Raw genomic sequence first — 24,650 nt, 5'->3', positions numbered from 1 at the left:
CGAGGCGTAGGGTCTTGTTAGATTTAGCCACAATACCACTGATTAGGTTTAGAGGGGGGTTACCACTTGAGATTAATTCAGCACTTTTAGAGAGGTTAGGGGACAACTGAGGCTTTTAAGACCAAGTGTAACTATTCAGCAGTGAGTAAACTGAAGTTCAGGTTTGCCAACAGGAATCATCCACCTGACAGCAACTGACATCCTACTTTGCCCCGGTCATTATAAACACATCCATAGGTTACGAAAGTGGCGGTAAAGTTCACTTTCAGAGTTTACGCAGCTGCCTATCCGGTCTTTTTCTTGGAAGTAAAGTGTCATAATTACTGCCTACATGGGTTTTACTCTCAGAAAGTCCCAAAATATAAAGTTGCAAGATGAAGTCTTATTGCTATTGCTTTTGTCATTATGCTGCGGTGAGTTCAGAGGTCACATTAATAAGGAACTAGCAAGACAAAGCTTAGCAATTTAAGACCAAAACTCCAATATTGGGCAAACAGTAGATCAGGACTGTGCTGGAAAAGAATACAATAAACCCATTCTTCTCTCTTGGTTAACTGCACAATCACTTTTTATTTCCCCACATTCCAAGTAGGTGTATAAAAACTTGAAATTGCTTTGCTCGTAAAAAGACACGCACGCTCTTAATTCAAGTATAAAACAACAAATGCAAAATGACGTTTAGATCCAACACTGCAAGAAAAAAAAACTACATATAAGCCTTTTAAACTAGAAAAAAAAAAATTCTTACGTTTGGACTTCACCTTTTTTTTCTTTTTTTTTTTGGTAGCCTGAAGGCAAGATGGAAAGATGAACAAATAAAAAGCTTCACTGTGTCCTCCAATATCAAGACATCTCAAAGCAGCTGTTTGTGTATGAAAGGCATTGCCATGTTCACATATAACTGAGGTTTACGGAAGAGCAGTAACGGCGTGAATCGCTGTGCTCTTGCAGCGTGCAGCATTGTTTAATGGATGTGTGTGTGTTACATCTTGGCTTCACTCAGAGCGAATAGTCGGCGGTTTACAGAGGTCATGATACTTTTCCTGGTCACTAAATGCCAGAAACCATGAACCCGTCAATGCTGATGCGTCTACAGCTCTGATTGTGTTTATGTGCCACTCCGAATGTCTGTGTGTGAGCGCATTTCCCCTTCAGAGGGATACATATTAAATTCCCACCACACTTTTATAGGCCTGCGCACATTCCCACCATAGTCATGTCTATTAGACCGGTTATTGTTTCGACCTGTAATGGGATCCAACGACTGGATGTATGTGTTTTATGAAAGGTATGTAGTCATTGTCAACAGATAAAGTGAGGAGATTCAGCACACCAGCTCGGAGTAATATTGATGCAGAAGCAATTTAGATTCTTAAAGGAATGTACTGAGAAATACAAGTATTGCACTCAACATATCATCCCGTATGCTGCAAACATCACATACCTCCAGAATTCCATTCTCCTCTTTATTGTAAGCGACAAATGTTTCCCCCCGAAGCAGATAAATATTACATGACCGTTCTGCTGAAAGTACTTTAGAAAATGTCAAAAATATAAAAGAAGAAATGATAAAAAAATATATAATACTGTACTGAAATGCTGACAGGTTAGTTTCACTTGGATATAATATTTCCGTGTGATATTGAGAAAATGCAGCAGAATAAGGAGGCATTTATATTAGTCATAGGTGACTGAAAACAGATTGTTCCCTTGTCTTTTTATACCGATTTCACTGCTGTTATGCCTTATTTATTACACATTTATTATATCTGGGTGTCCGCAAACTCCCTAAAAAGGACCACAGCTTCATTCTCAATATGGGTAACTTGTTTCAGCTTGTTCTTAAAGAGTATTTAATTAGTTGCAACATTGGCTTTTAGCCTTCAAATTATGGTACATGAATATTTAAATGAATATGACGATCTATGGGTTTCACTGACACCTCTGCATCCCCTGAACTGAAGTTTTGCTGTCTAAAACCAGAAATGATGAGACTGCAATAACTTCACTATTAAGTTGAATATTTCCTGCTTGTAGAATATTCCACAATTACTCCTGTGTACATGCTAAAGCCCCCCCTCACATCACAACCCTGTGCTAGGAGCTTCTTCAATTCTAAAGTCTTAAATTTGACTTCAGTTAGCCTGTCATGTCGCTACCGTGGTATATTTTGAGTGTTTTCTTGCTAATTGTGAAAAATTTTCAGTGGGTTTACATGCACCCTTGCCGTGGCTCAATAAGACCATTCATCTGGACTACTGTTGTTGTCTCTGTATGCAATAACTGGGAAAAAAATGGATTTATTTACAGAAGTACAGTTTCTACTCCCCAGGAACAGTTGGTGGCAGTTGCAACTGGTTGCGATCAGAAATGTGTCACCTACCAAACAAGTCAGGAAGCTGCGTCCCTGTCAAACAGCAGACGTTATATCTTGAAAACAAAACAAAACAAAACAAAACAGAAAACTCCTTAAACTGAGACAGCAGATGCGTTGTTTTTGACTCACCCTTCTGTTACCTTCTGTGATACTGGAGCGTCAGCTACGGAACATGCAGAACACCAGGCTTGTTTCGGGCTGACAGGAGCACACAAACGCCAAAAGTGAATCCATCCCTAACTGCATTATTTAGGTCTGTCAATCCATCTTTGACTACTCGTCAATTTAAAGTGTTCACAGGTATTTTAAAGTCATTTTTAGTCCAGAAATACAATCTGAATGTTCTGAAACATCACGTAACTGTACCGACTGTGCTTTAGGCTGGAGATTATCTTGCACTGTAGAGCAGTTTGACTCAGGCAGAAAATTAAGTGTGTAATGTAGGTGTATAACAGCCACAATGTACTGCAATAATGCAAATATCTTAAATTCAGAATACTCATGTTAATTTGATTTTTGTTCATACTCTTTCGACGATGTTATTCAGGTCATGGTGAACAGACAACGCTGTTTGAACGGGTTGATCTCAGAACGTTGGAGTCCATGTAATCACAGGCAGTGATATTTTAAACCTCCTCTGGCTTCACAGCTAATAAATGTCTAAAAGGAAACACGAAATCTGAGACTTGCTCAACACAGCTGGAACCTGCACAGGAGACCAACTAAAGTTATTCAGTTGGACATGAATAATTATGGAAGACAAATGTCTCCTTAATTGTTCATTGGATGCAACGATTGGGGGAGAAGAGAAACAAACATATAAACAGGACAGAGGATAGTGCAGGTCTTTTTTCCATGTTCATTAATCATGGATTTGTGTTCCTTCTCTCTGTTTTCTAGAAGCAATCACAAATACAGTCTGCATGCTCACTGGCATATTTAGTTGAGTATTGCTGTTCAGTCAACCACCCGTTTAGACATCTGGCACTGAGATACTTCAAGCTGCACCATATTAGACTCATTCTGCATTTCGTCTGGCCAACATCACTAGAATATCAACAGTCAAACTATACGTGCGTGTTATGATGCATGTTTAAATAGAGAAATAATTACTGTGGAGACAGAGAGGAGAGCAGCTGCTATGATGCGCCCTCTGTACATACACATTTACACAGCTAGCTTTCAGTTTAAAGAGCATTTTGGGGGTTAAGACTTCAAGCTTTAGGGTTTATTTGTCATTCCAGGAACATTCTGGTAGAAGAAGACGAACATTATTTGGTCCTCCGGTCAAGTCAGCACCAAGTAAGGACTTGATTTGGGTTGGAATTGCATTTAAGTTCACATTAAGGGGCTAGGCAATCCACGATGTCCATGAAATGTCTCCCTAAGATGGTGTGTGTGTGTGTGTGTGTGTGTGTGTGTGCGTGCAAGGGCCAGAACTGTCACAAGAAGACATTTTCAGCAGTTCGCACAACTTCAATATGGCTGTTTAAAGGGCAAAACTTGGTTTTGGGGTTAGGGTTAGAATTAGGTCATGGTTAGGGTTTGAGCCAGAGTTCAGGTCTTGTTCAGTTGTTATGTATCAATGCAGGTCCTCACAAAGATATGAGTACAAGGATATATGTGTGTGTGTGTGGGGGGGGGGGGGGGGACGACGACACTTGAAATTACGAGTCAACTGGAGGGTAACTAATAGGGTTAAGTGTGTAGGAAGAGCAAAGGAGAAAATGGCGATAGAGTTTTTTTTTTTCCTTTCATAGAACAAGGCGTTACTGTCATTTGCCCAAAGGAGGATGGTGGAGAGACAGCGAGAGAGAGAGAGAGAGAGAGAGAGAGAGAGACACACACACACACACACACACACACTATATAATGCAAGACACTTATATAAAGTTTGTAAAAGGGCACATGGAGAGACCAACAAAGCCGTACTGTCATGCACTTTCTTTCATAATGGCGTCCCTTAACTCTTTAATAAATCAAAGAAAACAAACAGCATTCGATTCTCATCCCAGCTTAATCGGATGTGTGTGTGCTCCGGTCCTGAAAAGGCCAATTGTATGTGCGTATTTAAGAACATAAACAGCTGCCTCCACCCCTGTAATATTTTTACTGATTTCCTTTTGAGTGTACAGCAATAACTTGTGGAGAGGCTCACAGTGCATTAAGCAGGAGAGGAAACCGAGGGGAAAATAGCCTTAAGACGAACTCATTTACCAGCATTTACGGGCGTACGCTTCTGTGTTCAGCCTGCAGGGTCCATCACAGCAAACACGTTATCATCGGTGTGGAATTAAAAAAAAAAAAAAAAAAAGTATGTATCATTAAGTGCTACCTGACTCAAATGAGGAGATTCACAGAGATGGAACACTTGCGTTTATCTTTAAAGAAAAAAAAAACAAAACAACAACATCTAAATTTGAGCCCTTTGAGAAAGAACCGTTTTTGTTTTGTGTTTTTTCAAAACCGGAAGCAAAGCCAAAATTCTACCTTTGATATGAAATATAGAGACCACACTAGAGCTACAAGCTGGTAGCAGAGGAAGGAACGACTCTTCTATTATCCTATTTAGACACACTCCTCTTCCCGCCCTTCACTTCCTCCCTCCCTCTTTCCTTCATCCCTCTCCATTTCTTTTCTCCTTTTGAAATCCCTTTTAAGTGCTTGGAAGGAGAGCAAATGTCCAAAACCACTTTCCAAATCCTCATGTGTGTGCTTGTCCCCATTTTAAGTGCCTGAGTGTATAAGTGAGTGTGTGTATGTGTGTTTGGGCAGCACACTTTTGGGGACTCAAACCAGACTGAGGACAAGTTAATTGGGGACAAAATCAGAATCCTCAGAGGGTAAAGCACTAATTTCTGGGTTCTGGATTAAAACTGTGTTCAGGCAAGTAGCCCAAGTCTCTTGGAGATAAATCTAAGCCGATGTACCCCAAAAGTAGCTTAAGTCAACAGGTGTGTCTGTGTGTGTGTGTGTGATCATGTTTGTGTTAAAGACAGAAAAGAGGGAGAGAGGAAGTGAGAGAGAGAGAGAGAGAGTAAGTAACCAATATATGTGTGAAAATGTCAGGGGTCTTCTGATTCTCTGTTGTTGCGAGGGACTCCGGGATGTCCCACGGAAAACCAGAGGGAGGAAAAAGAAAAAGTTAAATCAACAGTATTTAGTGACTTTACAAACCGAGCGAGTGGTCAGGAATTGTTAGCGGTGATTGGTAGACAGATTGTTATCTGATCCCCCGAGAAAGAGAAAGGGGCGCATACGTCGGAGACATTTTACAATTTCTGTCTCGACTACATCTGAGTGTTAAGAAAGGCTTCGCAAAGGAAGGTGAGACCGACTCCTTTAAAACGCCTCCAACTTTCCAGCCTCTTTTGTTCCCGTCCCTCCTCCTTCCTCTTCTTCAACTCTCTTCCTCTTCCTGACCTCTTTTGCATTTATAAGTGTCCACTGGCAAGACGAGGCCGGGGCATTAAATGAGAGCACACAGCGTTAACACTCACACACACACACACACACACACACACACTCACACACACAGAGCGGGTTTTATATTCTGTCTTACTTTCAGAGTGACACAAAGTGCTCTGGAGAAAATTATCTCTACAATGTCGAGCTGTCAACTTCTCACAAAGCTGCACTGTGATGACAAATGACAGCCACAAGTGTGTATTTGTTTGTTGGCCTCATAACTTTAGGACTTAGAATATATTTACTTGAACAGATTATTCCGAGCTGCGTTTCCTGTCGACGAATAAGTGAAAAGTAATACATTTCATTTGCACCGTGGGAGGATACAAAGCAGCCGTCTGAAGTTCTTTGTGAATCCCTCTCTCTTTTTCTCTCTAAAGTGCTGTTTGATATAAACGGAGCCAAAAAAGAAAAAAAATTCATGAAAGCATGAAGGTGAAAAATGGAAATCACAGAGTTGAAGGCCATCGCTTTTGCTGCATTGTCTTTGTCACAAACACATAAAAATCCTGCCACCCCCCCCCCCCCAAAAAAAACCTGACTAAAACAAAATACAGATAAGCCACCCACTCATTGTCCTGAACTCTCTGGGTAGATTAGAAAGAGAGAAGACAACAGCAAAGTCAAAAAATATAAGAATCCCCTGAAAATAAAGCTAAAAGGCAGAGTCAGGCAGACGGAGCGGATGGGGATCAGCCGGAGTAGCAGGCTGACGAGGAAATAATAGAAGAGAGCAGGAGAAGGGAAGAGACAATGGCAGTTGTTGTTTTTCCCTCAGCACGGTGGGATAATAAGATTATAAGGAGCCTAATGACAATTCGTCACATTAGTGAGAATGACTGAAGCTTGTTTTGCCCCACAGGATGTTTTTACATGTCTCTAGTACACTCTTGCAGAGGTCGCGCCGAGTTCCAAGTATTTGTTTTGGTTTTTTTTTTTCTTCCCCTGGAGTTCAGTCCTGTTGAGTGTGAAGAGAAGTGCTGCTAGTATTATCCAGACATCAGCCGACTTGAAGACTTCTCTTTTTCTTTTTTTTTCTTTTTTTTCCTTTTTTTTGGGGGGGCCTGACAATGAAACGCTTGATATGTTATGACTCAGTTTGACACATTATGGTTCCAAGGTTTATCAAATCACACTTTTCTCAAACTCTGTCTGGTAACAACTTTGAACATTGTAATATTTCAATATTTAGTAATTAAACTGGCGACCACAGAGAAGTCATTCATGCCGTCATGTCCCTGGCGACAAAAAAAAAAAAACCAAACAAACAAAAAAACATTCACAAACAGGAGAGATTTTACACTAATTAACTAAAATATAAAATCCCAAACTGAGTCAATGCCACTGGGGATCAGCAGAATTATACTTGCAGTACCACTACGTGTCTACACATTCTCCTTCCTTTTTCTATGAGGTCTTTGTTGGAGAGTTTTTGTAACTTAATCTTGTTGCTTTATTGCTCTCAAACCGCATTTAGGAAACTATTACCGGCCACAGTTGGTCTCCATCATCCACCCCAAAGTCTCTGGGTGTGATTTGTTATGTGCGATAAGGGAATTTCAAGGCATGAACGGAAACATTTTAACAATGATTTTTTTTTCTTTTTTTCCCCTTTTGGGAGCAACAGCACAAGACACGTCACCAAAAGGACAGAGTGGACAACACACATACACACACACACACACACACACACACACACACACACACACAATTGAATTTCACAAATAAATGACCGATTGTTTGTCATAAAGGCCTTCCGGGCCGCGCATTTCTCACTTTTTTTAAATCTGTGTTACTGTACAAATTTAGATGTAGACATGTTAAATATGTATTTTCAGCAAAACCCACTTGTTGAAATAAATGAATGACACTTCTTCTTGAATAGGACAAAAATATAACTGATTTTTTTTTTTCAATTCCTTTTCTACACATACGAGTACCTATTCATCATATATCTGGAATATTGATCAAATTATCAAATAAATGTCTTTCCCGTTAGGGAATATGAACAGACAGAAAGAGTCAACCAAATAAAATATAAACGAATACTGCCTCCAGGCTTCTGTTGCCCCAATTTGAGTAAGCTTTCGGCCTGGCACATATCTGGTGTGTTCAAGCCTGCTTGTGCTTGAGTCTTTGTCCACTGTAAAGGTTGACCATGGATTATGCGGCTCTCAGACATCAGTGTTGTTTTTAAAAGCACCCTGAGGGCAGAATTTTTTTTCTCCTAAAAAAAAAAAAAGGTTAAAAATCTCTTCTGTGTGGGCACTTTTCTCTGGATTTGCCTGCAGGGTGGGGTTACATTTCAAATGGGCAACTATTACGACTAAGTGCTGCCATCTGAGCACTGGTGTGTGTCGTGGGTCCCATCTTTCAGTAGCCTGGCAAGCCGTGAGAGTGAAGGGAGAGAAAGAGAGAGAGGGAGAGAGGGAGAGACAATGAGTGAATGAAAGCAAGAGAGGTTTCGCCATCCCCTTGATCACCCTGTGGTTTGTGGCCCAGGGCTCCCAGGCCGCCTCACATTCCCCCATCACATTCTTTCCCCTGCTGCAGCTCTCAGTTAACAGCGAACTGAGGGGCTGGACTTCCCCACATGTATCATATCTTCAGAGCTACACAGTCAGCCAAATTTATAATTGCTCCACTGATGTTAGGAGTGTCAAAGACGGATGCCAGAAAAACATATACATTCCAAATCACTAAACTTTACCATGTTAGACCTATTGACAAGTCTTTTTGAAGCATTAAGTCACCATCTCTACCAGTTCTATGTTTATTCATTATTTTTAAGCAGCCCTACACTCACATTTAGCCATTAAATTATGAAAATGTCTCGTGGAAACACTGTAGGGATTCATTTTAATATTTTGGAATTCATTTGTACCATGTGTCAGTATCTGGAATCTTCTGTAAACACACCAGCACTGTTACCTGACCGCCCCCCCCCCCCCCACACACACACACACACACACTCCGAACTTGTCAGTCAGCCAACAACATGCAGCAACAAACGTGAAACAGAATCCAAATCAAACCATAAGCCAGTTTTCCGATGTTTTATTCATAAGCCAAACATGAGTGCCCTGCTGTTACATGTTCATTCCCCTTGCCTTTTATAATTGGCAGCTTGACACGTCAATCAACTGACAAGAGGCAGCTGGATGTCAGGACTGTAGGTGATGAGGCGGGTGTACACTGGGTATGGATTGCTGTGAAGGGTTTAGCATGTATGTGTTTAGTTAACATGCTGAAGACAAAATCTGAGGCTGCTGACTTCAAAAACAGACTCACAGTTTAGAGGACATGTGTGGCATACACACGTACGTAGTGTCTGTGGATGCATAAACAGCAACAACATGCATAGATGCATGACAGGCATACAAGCACCTGTACACAAACCCTCATGGATATTTAGTCACAGCAACAACAACAACAACAACAACAACAAAGAAACCACAACAATAAAGCATGTCCAGCAGTTCTATTATTCTGCACAAGCAAACTTGATTCTTGAGACTGAAGAGTTAATTTTAAAATGTCCACGTCCTTTCAGAAAATGGAAGTGTGTGTGTATATATATATACATATACACACACACACACACACACACACACACACACACACACACACATTCTACAGAATCTAAAAAAATATGAAGGAACCAGCATCTACAAGTGTTCTATCAGCTGGTCAACAGACTCAAAGAACTTGTTCCTTCAAAAACCTTTTGTCTCTCCTATGAATCATTTTTCTTTCGTGTGGGAGGGGTTTTTTTTTCAAACGGGTATCTCGTTTTTTCAAAACAGGACGAGAAAACGGTCTCTTCATGTCAGGATGCGGGGGTGCGAGAGAAAGTGAGAGTAGGAGAAGGTGGGAGATGGAAAAGGGAGAAGGGGACAGGAAGGAGTGAAGAAGAGAAATGCCAAAGTGAGAAAGAAGTAATGAAAATGTCAGACTAATTGGCTCAGTGCCGTCTGCCCATTCGAATGCTAAATGCATGTCCTGCTTGTCCAGCACTGACATACATACCAGTGGCCATTTTCACATAGTTTCTTTATATGGAGTTGCTCCTTAAGATGTTTTGGAAGAATGTCCTATTTGCTTTTTAAAGCAGAAATTATTTGCCAAGCATCTTGGTTACAGAAGTCATGGAGAATGTTCCTAAGTCTTGGTAGAAATGTTCAGGCCAAGTTACGAGGATGGTTTGTGTATAACGGCCCAGACAATGTACTGTAAATAAATGTTTACTGTGTCTGTATGTCGCTAAAAGTGGCAAAGGGGTGAGTCCTAAAACCTAGAAATGATTAGCATTTTGAAAATCAGATGGTTCCCTCATCTCAAAGACATGGGTTTGGTTAAAAGCCCGAAATACAACTTGTGGTTGGAATGAGGCTAACGTATATCGACACTGCTTTCCACAGCATAAAAAATACAGTGTTAAATACCACACTTGTAGTATTTTATTTTGTAGGCCAGTTGCTAAACAAGTCTTCAGATGTTGTCAGGAACATTTAACATCATCTCACCAGATAGAAGAGTGAAAAGGCAGTTGTTATAGTAGCTGGTGACGTGGTAGTCACAGGACAGGGGTGTAGCTTGATCGTAGCATAACGTTAGCTTGTGGCTACTCGCAAATGTGTTAAAAAAAAAATCATACAAGCGGTGGTCATTTGTGAAGATCGTCTTCCTGAAAAAACATGTAAGTCTCATGATGTTTCTTATTTTTGGCAATAATCCAAATTCCAGGGTAAAAATCCCATTGACTTTTAGTTGAGGGAGCCGTAGCTATGCTAATGTCTGATTAGCCTGCAAAAATATGAAATCCCTATCGCACTATATGGTATTTTATTTCATAAAAAGGGAAGAGAGGATTGTTATTTCCCGCTGAATTATGTTTTTATTAAATGAAAGGTTGATTGACTTTGTCTGGTTTCATTTCCTACTCAGCGATTATGTCAGTGATAAAGATGAGAAGCAGGTTTTTTTTTCCCCCTCTACATGGCAAAGGGCCACAGTAGGAAAGAAAAAGAAAAACAGAATGGAAAAAGTTGGCCTGAAATCATACAATATGGCATTAATTAGTGTTGACTCAATAGCAAGTTACCACCCTGCCTCGGTGTTTGTGTGTGTGGGTGTATACCACCCTCTCAGCTTCCACAGTAGCCAACAGAGGGACAAAGAAAACATGTGTTTCGAATAGCTAACTCCAGCACTCAAGCACTGGAAATATACATGTAATCACTACCGCATGTCAACAGCCTCACACACACACACACACACACACACACACACACACGCTGGCTATACACAACATGTATGTGCTCATGTTCTAAAGAAGGAAAACACACAAATACCCAATCAAATGGGGACGACAACTTTGCGCACACGCTTGTAAAATGCAGTTTGAGGGTTACATATAATAAATACTTGATTACTGCAGCTCCTTTACTGCCGTGGTGTGTGTTTGTATGTGTTCTGGCATCAGAAATTTCCCACAAAATTGAGTTAGATTTACTGACTCAATGACAAGCTAACTGAAGAACTACAGCTTAATGTGAAGGATTTCCAACTGCAACTTAACAGTCCCAGGGTGGACATTACATCAGCTCAATGACTCTCTATCTCCTTTCTCTGTCAAGATAATGGGAATAGCATTCGCGATTTCCTCTTAATTTCTACATCTATCACCCTCTCTTTGTACCATTTCTCGATAACTGTATTTCTTTCAAGAAAGAACTAAGCTCTCCTTTTTAAAACCGAAAAATAACTGTTACAAGTAGGCATTTGGGGTTCAACAGCGCTCCAGTTCATGTGAGACTTGCTTATCCACGAGGTATCTTATTACGTCCATTCATTCTGGAGCAAGAGCAGTGTAACCTTTTGACTGGGGAGCTAAATCATGGCCATTATCCACCGGCAATGCTCGTTATTCTGCACTCCCTCTGCGGGACAGAGTGGTCCGATTGACTAACCGTTCCCTAAACTGTTTCCTTTACATGGAGGGAAGCCGAGAGGGGGAGCAGGGTGGTGAAAGGGGAGAGACAGAGATGAAGGATAGGCCAAATCTGCAGATCAAACTGTTTTACGTTTCAGACGAGGGTACAAGAGGGAGGGAACGTAAACTAGAGAGGGAGCGAGGTCAGATTGATTAATACTTCCAAATTAATAGGGCCCTCTCAAATGCGGTGTCATTTTCCCAACGAATTCACTTCAGGGACGAAAAAAAAAAATGAATGGGACCTTTTGTTCTAAGTGGAAAATAAATTACACCTAGCCAGACTATACTTAAATACAAGAAACACATCATTTCCAAAGCCAGTTTCCAAACCGGGTCATTCCAAACGCAGTAAGTATGTGCGAGTAGTTTTGGAAACACTCAAAAGAAACGGAGTGTGACAGTTTGGGTGTGTTTAGATTTGAGAGAGTTGAAAAATCCTATTTATACATCTACGCTTCAAAACTTTACAGTGCTGCATTTACTGACCAATCAAGGGGAACCATCTGTGTGTTGAGGTTAAAGAAAGATATGAGTGGATGAAAGAGAGAATGAGGTGAGATTTTCTTGGATATTCACAAATGAGCCAATGAGTGTGAGAGAAAGGGAAGCGATGGGACGCCGAGAAAACATACAAATGTTTGGGTTTTTTTTTTTGTGTGTGTGCAGCCATTTTCACATTCATGCTGACATCTATGAATGCGAGTGTGTCTTTGTGTTAACAGTGGAAAGCTGATACAGGACGTTACAGTCCAAGCAGCTGAAAGTCGAATTTCTTCCACCCACTTTTGTGGGCTATTTGCCTGCTAACTGCTGGGTTGTTATTCTGCTGCTGACTGACACCAGACTAATGGCTGCTAATGGTCTCTACTTTTACGATGCTTTCCTCTTCAAGCCAAAACGTAGAAACGCACCGAGCAGCGTTCCCACCTGTCTCTCAGACAGCATCTGACGGTTTGGTCCACTGACCACCTCCGTTTGTTTCTTACTCGTGTTTACTACCGTCTTTATCTTTGATATCAAACAGTATTTGCCTTCATCTGTATCCGTTTGAACTCCGCAGCTTTTGTTTTTCTATTTTGCAGTCTGGTCTGACACATGTCTTCAAGACCTCTATGCAGTCCTGGAAAACTCCTAAACACACTGTATGTATTATTTTCCAGGACTGCATAGAGGTCATTGAAGTCAATGATAATTTGGGGGGGAAATGATAGAGATAGTGGGTTTTAAATGCTGATTTAAATAAATACGGCCACAGAGGACAGTGGAAAATAACTTGTCCCATTTTGGTGATTAACTTGTCTTTTTTTTTTTTTTTAAACATATAAATAACTAAGAGAATCCAGGGCCAAGTCCCTGGTGAGAGTGTGTTAAATGAACAGACAAACTGGAAGACTTGCCTTGGGTAGGTGGTAGTCGGGGGGGGGGGGGGGGGGCGACAGGGTGCAGCAGATACATGTCAAATATTTGCTGCTAAAAAAAAAAAAAAAAGGAGGAAGTGACCTGTGTGTTGACATTTAGGATGGAATTGTCAGTTTAATGTTTGGAAGATGGAAATTACATGTATGTGTGTGTGTGTGTGTGTGTGTGTGTGAGCATGTGTTGGGGTCCAGGGATCCAATTTCTGATTTATCACCGCCCTCCCACCGTGAGCCTGGTAATGGTGTACAACTGTCTGCTCACCAGAATCCAGCTCACTCACTCTAATTGTCATCTCCACCAGCAATTATTTTAGAGCATTACAATTTTAAATGTGTCATTCTGTCGCTGCCCATTTCTTCATTCCGTCGGGTTCAGAGTCGATCCAGTAATAGTTTGGGAAGTTAAAGAGGTCAGATAATAAAGTTGTAATTGACTGACCTTTCATCTTAAGCCAAAACTGTAGGTTAGGAGCATAAATTAAAGTAAAGGGCCGAAGATTTAGGGCGCTTGACATGAGAAGAGCATCCTTCTTTACCCTTCACTGCCCTTTCATGCTCTTTGTTTCCTCCAGCTACTCTTCCCCATTGCCCTTTCCTCCCCGTTTCTCCAGGAAAACAAATACACACACACACCGGATGACTTGTGTTGATTTTGAAGGTTTGCTCCTACAACAAAATCTTTTCTACATGGAGATAATTCTGTATACTAGTGAGGTCCTCTGGCAGTTGCAATTACAGAGACAAAATAACTCTCTCAGATCCACTCACCCAATTGCATCCATGCGTTATCTCACACAAACACACTCAGAAAGTCACCCCTGGCATCCCCATGTCTCTTCCCTCTAAAACGCGCCACAGCAGCTAGTTGAAGCCCGATGATTTCTGTCGCTGGAGGTAACAGGACGACCTGTCACCGCGGGTTACAAAATGAAGACGTAGATGTCCTCGACAGGCTAGAATGGAAGTATGACAAGTCTTCAGGACATGTGGCACATATGGACAGAGCAGGGGGGGGGTTGGGGGGGGTGGGGGTGGTGGTGGTCGTTGCTAGGGTAGATGGGAGCAAGAATACCAGTAAGCTAATGGGTCAAAAGTAATGTGACCTACTGACTGTTAGAAGGTCAGAGACGCTCAGTTAAATTTCTCCGGAGCTAAAAAATCATTTTGTTTTATTCAGGTCATCATTCTTAAACGTTAAAACGTCCTACAATAATGCATTTTAAAACAACATATATAAGGATTTTACAGCCCATTGTCAGTAACCTGCAGGATAACAATTCATCTATGCCTTCCGTGATGATAGTGAATAATTATAATAATAATAATAATAATAATGTTTCAACATTTTTTATTTGTCATCGTAGTTTTATGGAAACATTGTGGTTTACTTCCAGAAGTAGGAAGTATAATTTTTTTCCCCATGTTTTCAGGCATGTGATATCTACCTTTGCTCAGGTCTTAATTACTACGTGTCACGTGAAGGTAAATACTGGTCATTTCAAGGCAGCTGCATTTACATCCTATTTTGGGGATTTAACAGGAGAGAGCAGTCTTTCCCAGGTGCTTATAAGCCAGTTTTCTAGCGTACTAATTGAACCTTCTTCTTCTTTTTTTTAACCCAAAGAAAAACTCAGAAGGTTAAGAGAGTAAAGTGGATTTAAATTTAGCCCACTTCAGGGAGGGTCATCTGTTGAATAGTCCCATTGAAATAAAAAAGGATAGCGTTAGTTCAAGCAGTATTTAAGTGGTGCTTGCTTTAGCTAATTTACATTAACTGCTTCATTCACACCTCACCACCCGGTTACGAGCTGACCGACTGTAACGCCGCCCTGCCTTCATGACGTCACCTTCCATATCCTGCATCGTTGTGGCTGAGTCTGTCCAGCATGACGAGACTAAAACAGGCACATGAACAGTGGTGGTGTTAGCTTGAAGGGTAGACCTCTGCTGCTTCTAGCTGCGTCTTAAAAAAAAACAAAACAACATTATTATTTGTAATCTCAACGCTCACTAAAGGTGTGATACAGCTCCTCCCTGACCAGTAATTCATCCTGCTAACCCTGCACGTCACAGTGGGAGTATTAATGTAATTCGATACTCCCTGCGTATTACATTAAAGTTGTTAGTGCAGCCAAGAGAAAGAGATATCAACCACTATAAAGCAAACAGGGAGTCAAAGGGGAGGCGAGCGGAGAGAGAAATGGTCTCAGACAGGGCGAAAGAGCAAACCATTGAACGTAACTCCACCTTATTTACTGATTCTTCTTACATTGAGACCAAACAACAGTTTCAGAGTTGAAAAAAAAAATTGATCCAAGGAGCACAATAGGGGAATTAACGATTAGCCAATCACCACCTCGAGCCGTGAGGCGGTCCGGCTTCTCTTCTCGATATCGCCCGACATCATCGTTTATTTCTACTTACGCTCGGCTCAGCCTTAAAACCCCGGATGCGTTCGTGTCTGGTGATTGGTTAGAGGAAATCGAATCACCCTCCTGCACGGATATCAGTGAGAGAGTCGGACTTAAGAAGTGTGTAACGAGTTGACAATTCAGTCAGATATCAGGCTGCGAGAGCTACAAATCAAGCAGAGAGAGACTGAGCAGAGATCACAGCGAGTTATCCTAATTGTAAAAGACTGAAGGAGAAAATCATTAAACAAGCCCCACTGGTGTCTCCCTTATTAGATTCCCCTGCTGGTGTCATGCCGATTTAATTCCCCCTTATTTCCCCCTAACAAACTCTAAACTCTCAGACAATTTGTTAAGGAGAGGAATTATAGGGAATTGCAGGAGGGCCACGTGCTCGTGTATCTGTGTGTAAGTGAAAGTCTGCTTCAGCTGCTTTTCTTGCTTTCACACCAGGCCAAGTTGCAATTTGATATTGAGCATTTGTCCAGTGCAACAGAAAATTATGCAGATTCTGACTCTAATAAAACACCATTACTGCTGCGATGAGACCTGCTGCTTTCCCTGCGAGGGCGACTATTTTTACAAAAGCCAAGGGAATCTAATTTAGCGAGCTTTGTGCCCTGCTCTTTTCACTCCTGTCTTCCCTTACTGTCGCTTTGTTTGTACAACTGCTGGCTTGGCTTACAAATGTGCTACTCATCTTGTCAGTCTTGACACATTTTGCTCCTGACACTAATTGCATTGCGTCTTATCACGTCACTGACTTCAAAATGGATAACCTGAACACACATAACACCCACAAACTTGCATGTCTGTAGCTGCATGACAAAAATACCAAAGACAAGCAGAAGTTTATTGAATTGATGTTTTTATATACTACTTATAGATTTTATACTTGAATGAGCACATGATTCGTTAGCTTGCACTGATTATTTTCCAAGAAGGGGAAACCATAACGCCGAGATGTACGCCATGTGCAATAAATGGCACCATGAGAGTTCTTCTCTGCGCACACTTCTGAGGAGGAGGTAATTTGGATCACTAGTAACGGCCACTTCTCCGCCCTACCCACGTCTGGAGGGCCCGCCCAGTTGATGGTCTCTCCCCACCCCACATGCCCAACCACAATGCACTGCACAGTCTATATTTATTCTCCTGTTGTGTTTTCTCCATTCTCTTGTATGTCTCCCACCCCAACCCCCCTCATTTCCCTCATCATCAGCATCATAATATTTTCCGTCTGCTCTCAAAAATGGAGGAATAAACTGGGTGTTAGCCAGGATGAACAGCTGCAGGCATCTATTCCCATATATTACAGTACGACTAACCCCCACATATTTCCTTTATGTTGAGCCTCTCGCTGAGTACACTAGACCCCATTACTCTCGTTAGCTTTTATAGCACTTGGCTGGTACAAGATTTGCATTTGCGAGGAGTCAAGAGGACGGACCACTGAAACCGCTACAGCAAAACAGCCCACGAGCCATTTGAAATGCACTGCGACGTGATTTTGTTTGTTTGTATGGTTTATACAGATTTATGATGTGTATCTCACACAATATTATGGCAAATTATACGCCGACGTTGGAAGATAATTTCCCCGGAGTCTGAGAAATTCACCTATCATGGTATAACTTGTTTTTGAATCTGGAAAACAAACAAAACAAATCAAGGAACTTGCTGTGAGGCAATCTGACTGCCTTAAAGTGAACATGGAGAAAACATTTTCATTAAAGTCAAAGACGTGCATCAGCCAAATCACCACCTACTGACTTAATACGCTGGGACTTCACATAACCTTAATTCAAGCTGTCGCACTACAGACTGCAGTGTGCATACATGAAAGGTGAACACACCAATACACATACACACACAAATACACAGAAGCAGACAGTTGGATGGTATAATTTCACTACTTTTGCTCATTTTTTGCAAGTCACTAAAATACTCACCATGTTATTATGGATAAACTGTCTCCCAAAAAGTACAAAAAAAACCATCAAGTTGAGCTTGGAAGGCAGAGGCTTCAAATAAAATTATGTTTCCTGCTAGCCTCAATATGTCTGAAACCTGCTGAGGTAGTCTAACAATTTCAGTGCTTTCGCTGTACAGTTACAGCTGCTCAAACCAATCAGGACAAGCTGTAATTTCCCTATGTCACCCACTATATTATGCTGACGGGACCATACCCACTGCTGTGGCAGGTTTTTTTTTTTTTTTTTTTTGCCAAAGAACATGTCTGACTAGCTCTGTAGCACACAGAGCTGTGTCACTTTATATCTGAGCGTCACATCATTTTGCTGTGCATTTAAATTAGCTACTGCTGAAGGACCTTCCTCCTACCCCAGATACCTCTGCAGAGAAGTGGTGCAGTAACGTACCAGCCACTCGGATGTTTCACAAAGTCTAACACTGTGCATTTCTGTCAGTCTGGTGTGTGTCTATGTACAGTGTTTCTATGAGCTACTGCACATTCGTGTAGCAAAGTAGCCAGAATGCTAACATTACATTAGCTAATGATCATGTTAAATGCCTACGTTACAGAGTCTGCTCCATTTTCACGTATGTTATTTTAAAAAGGTCCTTTCAAAGGCAATTTTCCTATGAATTTGAATCTACTGAAAAAACAGCAGCAACAACAAAAAGATTCTTTTCATCACAGCCACCATGAGCACAACCCAAATTAACAGTAAAGAGACCTATTCAGGTTCATTTCTCACTTTTCACCACAAACGCCGCCTTGTTGAGTGAAACAACATCCTACCCTCCTTGTGGGGTATTTGAGAGGTACTCACCCACCTCGGAGGTTTCCCACTTCCCACATGCTCATCAACACGGTAATAGAATGTAGGCAAGTGACACGGAGGTGTGTTTGTACTGCAGTAATTGGTGGAGTTTTCACACGTACTTCAATAGTTCTTTTATCAATAAACAGTACTCACCACCCTGTGTGTGTGTGTGTGTGTGTGTGTGTGTGTGTGTGTGTGTGTGTATGTGTGTCAGTGTTTGCATGCGTGCACGCACTGCAGGCTAAAGTCCCAGGCCGACTCGACAAGCTTAATACCATTATCAAGATTTACAGCAATGCTCATGTGGGACCTATATCAAAATGGTTGGTGTGCAGCGCAGACAGAACCCATGTCCCAATTAGAGAGCCTGAAGAGTACACATGCAAACACACACACACACACACATTCACATACACGCGCGCGCGCTCACACAGGGATACACACAATCCCTTTCTCGTACAATCTCTGTGTCTCACTATCTTTCTCTCTCAGACACTTCTGCATATTCACAATCTCTTGAACTCTCTCTCCCTCTCTCTCTCACACTCACACACACACACACACACACACATACACACACACACACACACACACACACAAATGCACTCCACTCCCCCGGTGACAGTGCTTCTGGCCTTTGCATGCAAGAGAGAAAACGCTGAAACGGTGGAAAGAAAGCAAGAAAGTTAGAAAAAAGAATGAGCAAGTGAGAAGGAAAAAGACTGGAGCAGCATCCCAAACAGCCGGAGATGAACCAGGCACAACTTCAAGCTACAAAATGATCCAACAGTTGGCTGGAGCTGCTGTTAGTCATCTGTATCAGTGGCACACTTTCATTCCTGATTCAAAGTACTGATTTAATTATTCAAAAAACAAACTTGCGCTATTGAAAACAGCTATTACAAGTGGAGGCCAATGTTTTTCTTTCAGCTGCAGATGATGATTTGTGACACCACCAAAACCGCTGATCATAAGAGAGCATTCGTTGATGTTATCGTCGACATTCTGTCTGTTTTGCTTAACTATTTTTTTTTTTTAATGATCGTTGTAGTAAAAAAAAAAAAGTTTTGATGTGCAGTTTTAGTAAGCGTCTACAAGCAGGTAGCAGCAGCTCCTTGTTTCTGAGAGACTTACAAACCTACGATTAAATGACCGCGAGTGCAGTCGGCTGGTGAGAGTAGACGTTGGTGGGATTATCTTAAGAAAAGCCAGTAACTGGCCAATCTATGGCTCATTACCCCCTTTAGGAGAGTATCAGACCCTTAATTTGAAATCATTTTTAGTCAAAACAAAAAACAAATCAGTTCCATTTGAAAATAAGTTTCCCCTATGAAAGGATTCATCAAGGATTTTGTGTTATTTGCTTTGTAAATACTTCATAAACTATTCATGAACGGTTGCAAATGACTTAGAATTCAATTTCCCAAACACAAATGAAGGTTTGCTATACAGCCGTATCGCTGTCCATGTACAGGCCTGTAGGTTAAATATGTTCTCGCATCTCGCTAACTGTTAATTAATGGTTTATTACGTGTTTAACAAGTAATTGTGAGGGGAGATTTATCAGAAAGTGTTATCAAAATAATATATTCAAATATAAATATCTGGAAGCAATAACGCATTGATTTCAATCTATATTAAAAATTCTAGATATACAAGAAAGCAATGTTATACAGTTAAGTAAGTGGTCACCGTGCTGTTCAAGCCTGACGACCAAAAGTATGTGTAACCAGCATTGCAAACAGTATTACCCATGCATTTCCTCTGTGTGTGTGTGTGTGTGTGTGTGTGTCTCTCTCTCTCTCTCTCTCCACAAAACTGCGAAGACCTTTAATGATAGAGCAGAAAATGCAGAGCAAGCATCTCCCTCAGTGAGTCTCCGAGAGACCAATTCAACTGCTGAGCTGTAGATGTGAGGAGTGCTGAAACATCTGAAGCCTTTTTTTTTTTTTTTTTTTTTTTAATTGTCTCAGGTCGTTATAGTAAGAACACACCTAATATTGGATATACCCTCAGTGTCAATTCAAAACATTCTGATGATTCAGTATCGGCCATCGAAGCATTCTGCAAAGCTCGTCTCTTAGATATCTGGCATGGAAACAAATGACCAATTTATGTATTAAACTTCTATGAATTATTTATAACTGCTTGTAGAGCTTTAGGCATGAAATTTTTATATAGTATAACCTTGTGTAAAATGAAAAACAGCTTGTAATGCATGGAAATGTGTGGGGTTCAATGGATTCTTTGAGGCGTGCAGTAAAAATGCTTCATGGTTAAGAGAGACGATAAGACAGAAGCTACGCTCAGGCAGGTTGATGAACTTCCTCAACTCACACTCATTTCTATCTGAAATGGCAAACATGGAGTCCTTCCGGCAACTTTCTTGCAACTTCGCCAGTTGCCTCTGGGATCCTCTATGAAGAATAAAAAGACGTTTATGCCATAAATGTTCAATTATTGTGAGAAATGACTCCAGCCTAGAAAATACTTTCATTCCTAGCTCTAAATAGTACAGCTCTAACAGTGATGCTGCATTCCTTTGATTGTATTTATAGAGCTGTACACTAAATATGACTCAAACAGGGTCCCGTATGTTGACAAGTTGAAAAGCGCGTTGCTCACCTTCTTGCCTGTATTATTTCTTCTCTCTCTTCCATGTTAACCTTCTTTGAACAACCTCTTCTCTCTTGTTCTCATCTCCTGTCTTTCTCACCAAGTTCTGCCTGGAGTCAATATTGTCAAACAACTCACTATTTACGTTTCATTAATTCTTTCTTCCCTCCTCGCCGTCTCCTCCCTCTCCATGTTCCCTGCAGCCTTGACTGAACTTCACCTTCTGAAGTATCAAGGAAAAAAAAAAAGGAAATTAGTAGGAGATTAAGCAAATCATGTTTTCCTTGCTGAAATATTTCCTACTCCTTTCTCAAGGCTACAAACACACACCAGACTCACACAAACACTCACACACACACACACACCTATGACCAATGAATACACTGGTCCCCGTAGCCACCTACATGCACACACACCAAAATGTATTCCCAAAGCAGGAGACAACAATCAATGTCAGCACGTCACAGTTCAATAAGCAGACTAAACTATGTTGCTCCATTATTACTGTCTTGTTTAACCAACAGCACAAGAACAACACTGAGAATCAATACTCTGCCACACGACTGTGTGTGTGAGTCACCCAGTATGTGTGTGTTTTCCACTCAATGGAGCAGCCAGCAGGAAAAGGTCCTTGATGATTAAATGTCCACTTAAGCAGACCTGTGAGGCATCTGTGTGTGTGTGTGTGTGTGTGTGTGTGGGGGGGGGGGCCTCTTGTTTGAATGTATTTATAGGCTCCTAAAACCAAGAGTCCACTAAACTTGTGGCGTCTGATGTGTTTGATAGACCCACAAGTTTAATGAGATTCAGTTGTGATGGTTAAAGTCAGCGGAAGGCGCTCGGAGGCATGACATGAGGGTGGTACGCACCTACTCTGGGTAGTTTTTTTCTATTGTGTGTGTGTGTGTGTGTAGTTTAACCACTTCTGTATCTGACTGGAGTAACTAGCAAATCCCCATTTTTTTAATGTAAACTGGCTGCCACACCTGATTTTTATTTTCTTGGTTTGTGATGAGAGGAAGATGGAGAACCCGACATAGAGCAGCACATTAAAGTTCCTTTGTCTTTCAGCATTTCTCCACTTCGGGCCTGTGGTGCTGGTTAGAGACACACGCTGTGACCACAGGGTCACTGGTTGAATCTCACAGACTAGCAGGTAAAACTGGGGGAGAAAAGCGGAGCCGTGCTTGCCCCTCCTTCATTACCACTGCCGACGTGCTCTTGAGCGGGGGGCCAGCAGATCAGCCTGTATAGTGAGAAGCTTACACACGCTCAAAAATGGAGGAATGAGACAAGTCAGTTAACTTTAGGAACATATTTGAAGAATGTTCCCTCATTGGTACTTTTGTTACCTCAAAATTATGTTTAGAAGGCAAGAAGGGACCATTTGAACAGGAAAAACAGAAACGGTACAGAGTCGTCTGAGGGGTACACACTTGTCTTTGGAAAAGGGTACATTAAGCTCTACTTTTGAGTGTGCAGGAATGAATCTGTGTGTGTGTGTAAGAGAGAGAGAAAGAAAGAGAGAAAGAGAGAGATCTGGGAGTTCTGGAGAAAAATCAAAATATTATCTAATCTAATAATATTGAAACATTTCCTGATAGCAATTTCACATTTTGTTGGAGTGACTAAAAAAAAAAAAAAGCATTTACATATAACACCAAGATCTTTTCAGAAACAGTGTCCCTGGATGATTCACTCACTCACACACACCCCGGAATATTCCAGAGGCCGAGCAGAAGCGCATTCATCTCTGCCATATTTGAAATATCTTTAAACCTGAGCAAATAAATCCCCTATTTAGTTGAAAATCACCATCACCACCCATCATTTGGGTTCAACAATCTCTTAAGATGCAGTTCAAGATATGTGGACTCAGATTTCCTGACCCGGGTCACAACAAAGTCTGTAGAACCACAACGGCACCAGTCTGTCTAAAACTCTGAAGCATTTTGTCATCTCGAGTCTGTGCCGTGTAAATAATTCATCAGACACACCTCCCCTCCTCTAAAGACCAGAAGTGATGGGACTAGTGAAGGGACTTCGATTCAATTCTCCTGCAGCTCAGCGTGGAAGAAACCGTTCAGGGAAACGTGTCTTTGAGTGGAGAATTAAATGAGGAGTGACACTCCGGAGCTCTTAAAGGTAACAGTGCTGCACTGAACTATATTACAAATATTAATGATCGCATTTCTATTCATGAATCTTCTTTCTGTAATGAAATGTGTGGTTTTCATTATGTCAGGGTTAATGTGGGCCACTAGCAAGCAGGGTCACGTGCATCGTACTGTTCGTGTTCCTTGACAAGATGTGATATGAACGTTACAACTGTTTTTCTGTAGCAGAGTTACAGACTGAACCACCACAGATGCATAAAAATCACAAAGTTCTGTGTTGATATTTTGTTAACAGCTAGTTTTCAGCTCATTTTAAACTTAAACTTCTATGAGTTGAAAGTTGACCCAAGGCCAAGACAGCAGCCCTGCCCTCATTCTCTGACAAGACCTCAGCAGAGAGCCGAGATAAACCAAAACCTTGGAGGGGTGCAGAGGAAGAAGCAACACAAATAACCACAGCAACAATACAAGGATTTGGAGGAGCTGGAGGGAGCCGTGGGCATTGTCTGGCTTTAGTCAGCTACTTTCTGCTGTTTGAAAATGTTTCTTGGGTGTGGATGACATTTCTCAGAACTCAGACGGAGGGAAAAAAAAAAACAACAAAAAAAACTTCAAAATGTTTCTTCAGTGTTTTCTTCCTTGTGTGTGTTGTTCAAAGTTTAAATCTCCCATTCCCCCAGTAAGGAAAGAAGGAAGGAAGCGAAGGAAGGGAAGGAAAGAAATCATACAGAAAGGAGGAAAGAAACTTAGACTAAAGTGGAAAAAGATGAGAGGGAGCGAGGAAATGGAGAGACCCAGAAAAAGCACAAAAGAGGAGCAGAGATGGACAAAAGGGTGAAAAGAAAACAGAGACAGAAACTTATTTCATGTTCTTTTGATGTGGTGAAATAACCCTGCTGTGACACTCTGACATAAGTCTCTCTCTCATTCATCTGCAGGCAGAAGAAGTAACCCCATATATGCATGACGTCACTGGTGCAAACGCAGAAGAGATAGCTTACAGACGCTCCACGCCACACAGATCTGACCGTGAAGGAGATTTCCACGGGCGTGTTGCAACTGTGTGCAGCTGCTGGCACTGCAAAATGTTTATCTGTAGTTGGTGTTCAGAATGTAGAAAACTGTACAATCAATGAGCAAAGACTACAATTAACCTGCTCCATATAACCCCCCCCCCCAAAAAAAAGATCATGCTAATACCCACTGATGTAAACAAAAGACCATATCCAATTCCTTGGGATTAATAAAGGGATGATAGACTAGGGATTATAGGCCTAAAGCTTTTAAGGTCACAGTGAGGGAACTTTACCATTTTTTATATTTACATATTTAGGCAACAGAAAAATCTGTCTTCACAAATATAGCTGCAGATTCCCAGGTCGTACCCAGGGTTGCTGACATCTATATATTCCTGATAAAGTTTCTTAAATAACGAAGGTCCCATCCTCTCCACTCA

The 24,650-nt window shown here is 41.3% G+C and overlaps 1 protein-coding gene and 1 long non-coding RNA gene across 4 annotated transcripts in view; one reads left to right on the top strand and one right to left on the bottom strand.

Moving 5' to 3' along the window:
• The window catches only part of unc5ca (unc-5 netrin receptor Ca), a 184,290-nt gene that overhangs the window by 144,883 nt on the left and 14,757 nt on the right, over positions 1 to 24,650 (bottom strand). The gene's annotated exons all lie outside the window — the stretch shown is intronic.
• Positions 11,384 to 24,597, top strand: LOC147259965 (uncharacterized). Its single transcript, XR_015116265.1, has 4 exons — positions 11,384 to 12,191; positions 23,141 to 23,222; positions 23,875 to 24,028; positions 24,133 to 24,597. It is a non-coding gene; the product is annotated as an uncharacterized LOC147259965 (long non-coding RNA).

This window comes from Aulostomus chinensis, chromosome 6 (assembly GCF_037954235.1).
Source record: "Aulostomus chinensis isolate RoL2024-O1b breed Wild chromosome 6, RoL_Achi_v1.0, whole genome shotgun sequence".
Taxonomy (NCBI): domain Eukaryota; kingdom Metazoa; phylum Chordata; class Actinopteri; order Syngnathiformes; family Aulostomidae; genus Aulostomus; species Aulostomus chinensis.
This window is presented reverse-complemented; position numbering and strand designations above follow the sequence as displayed.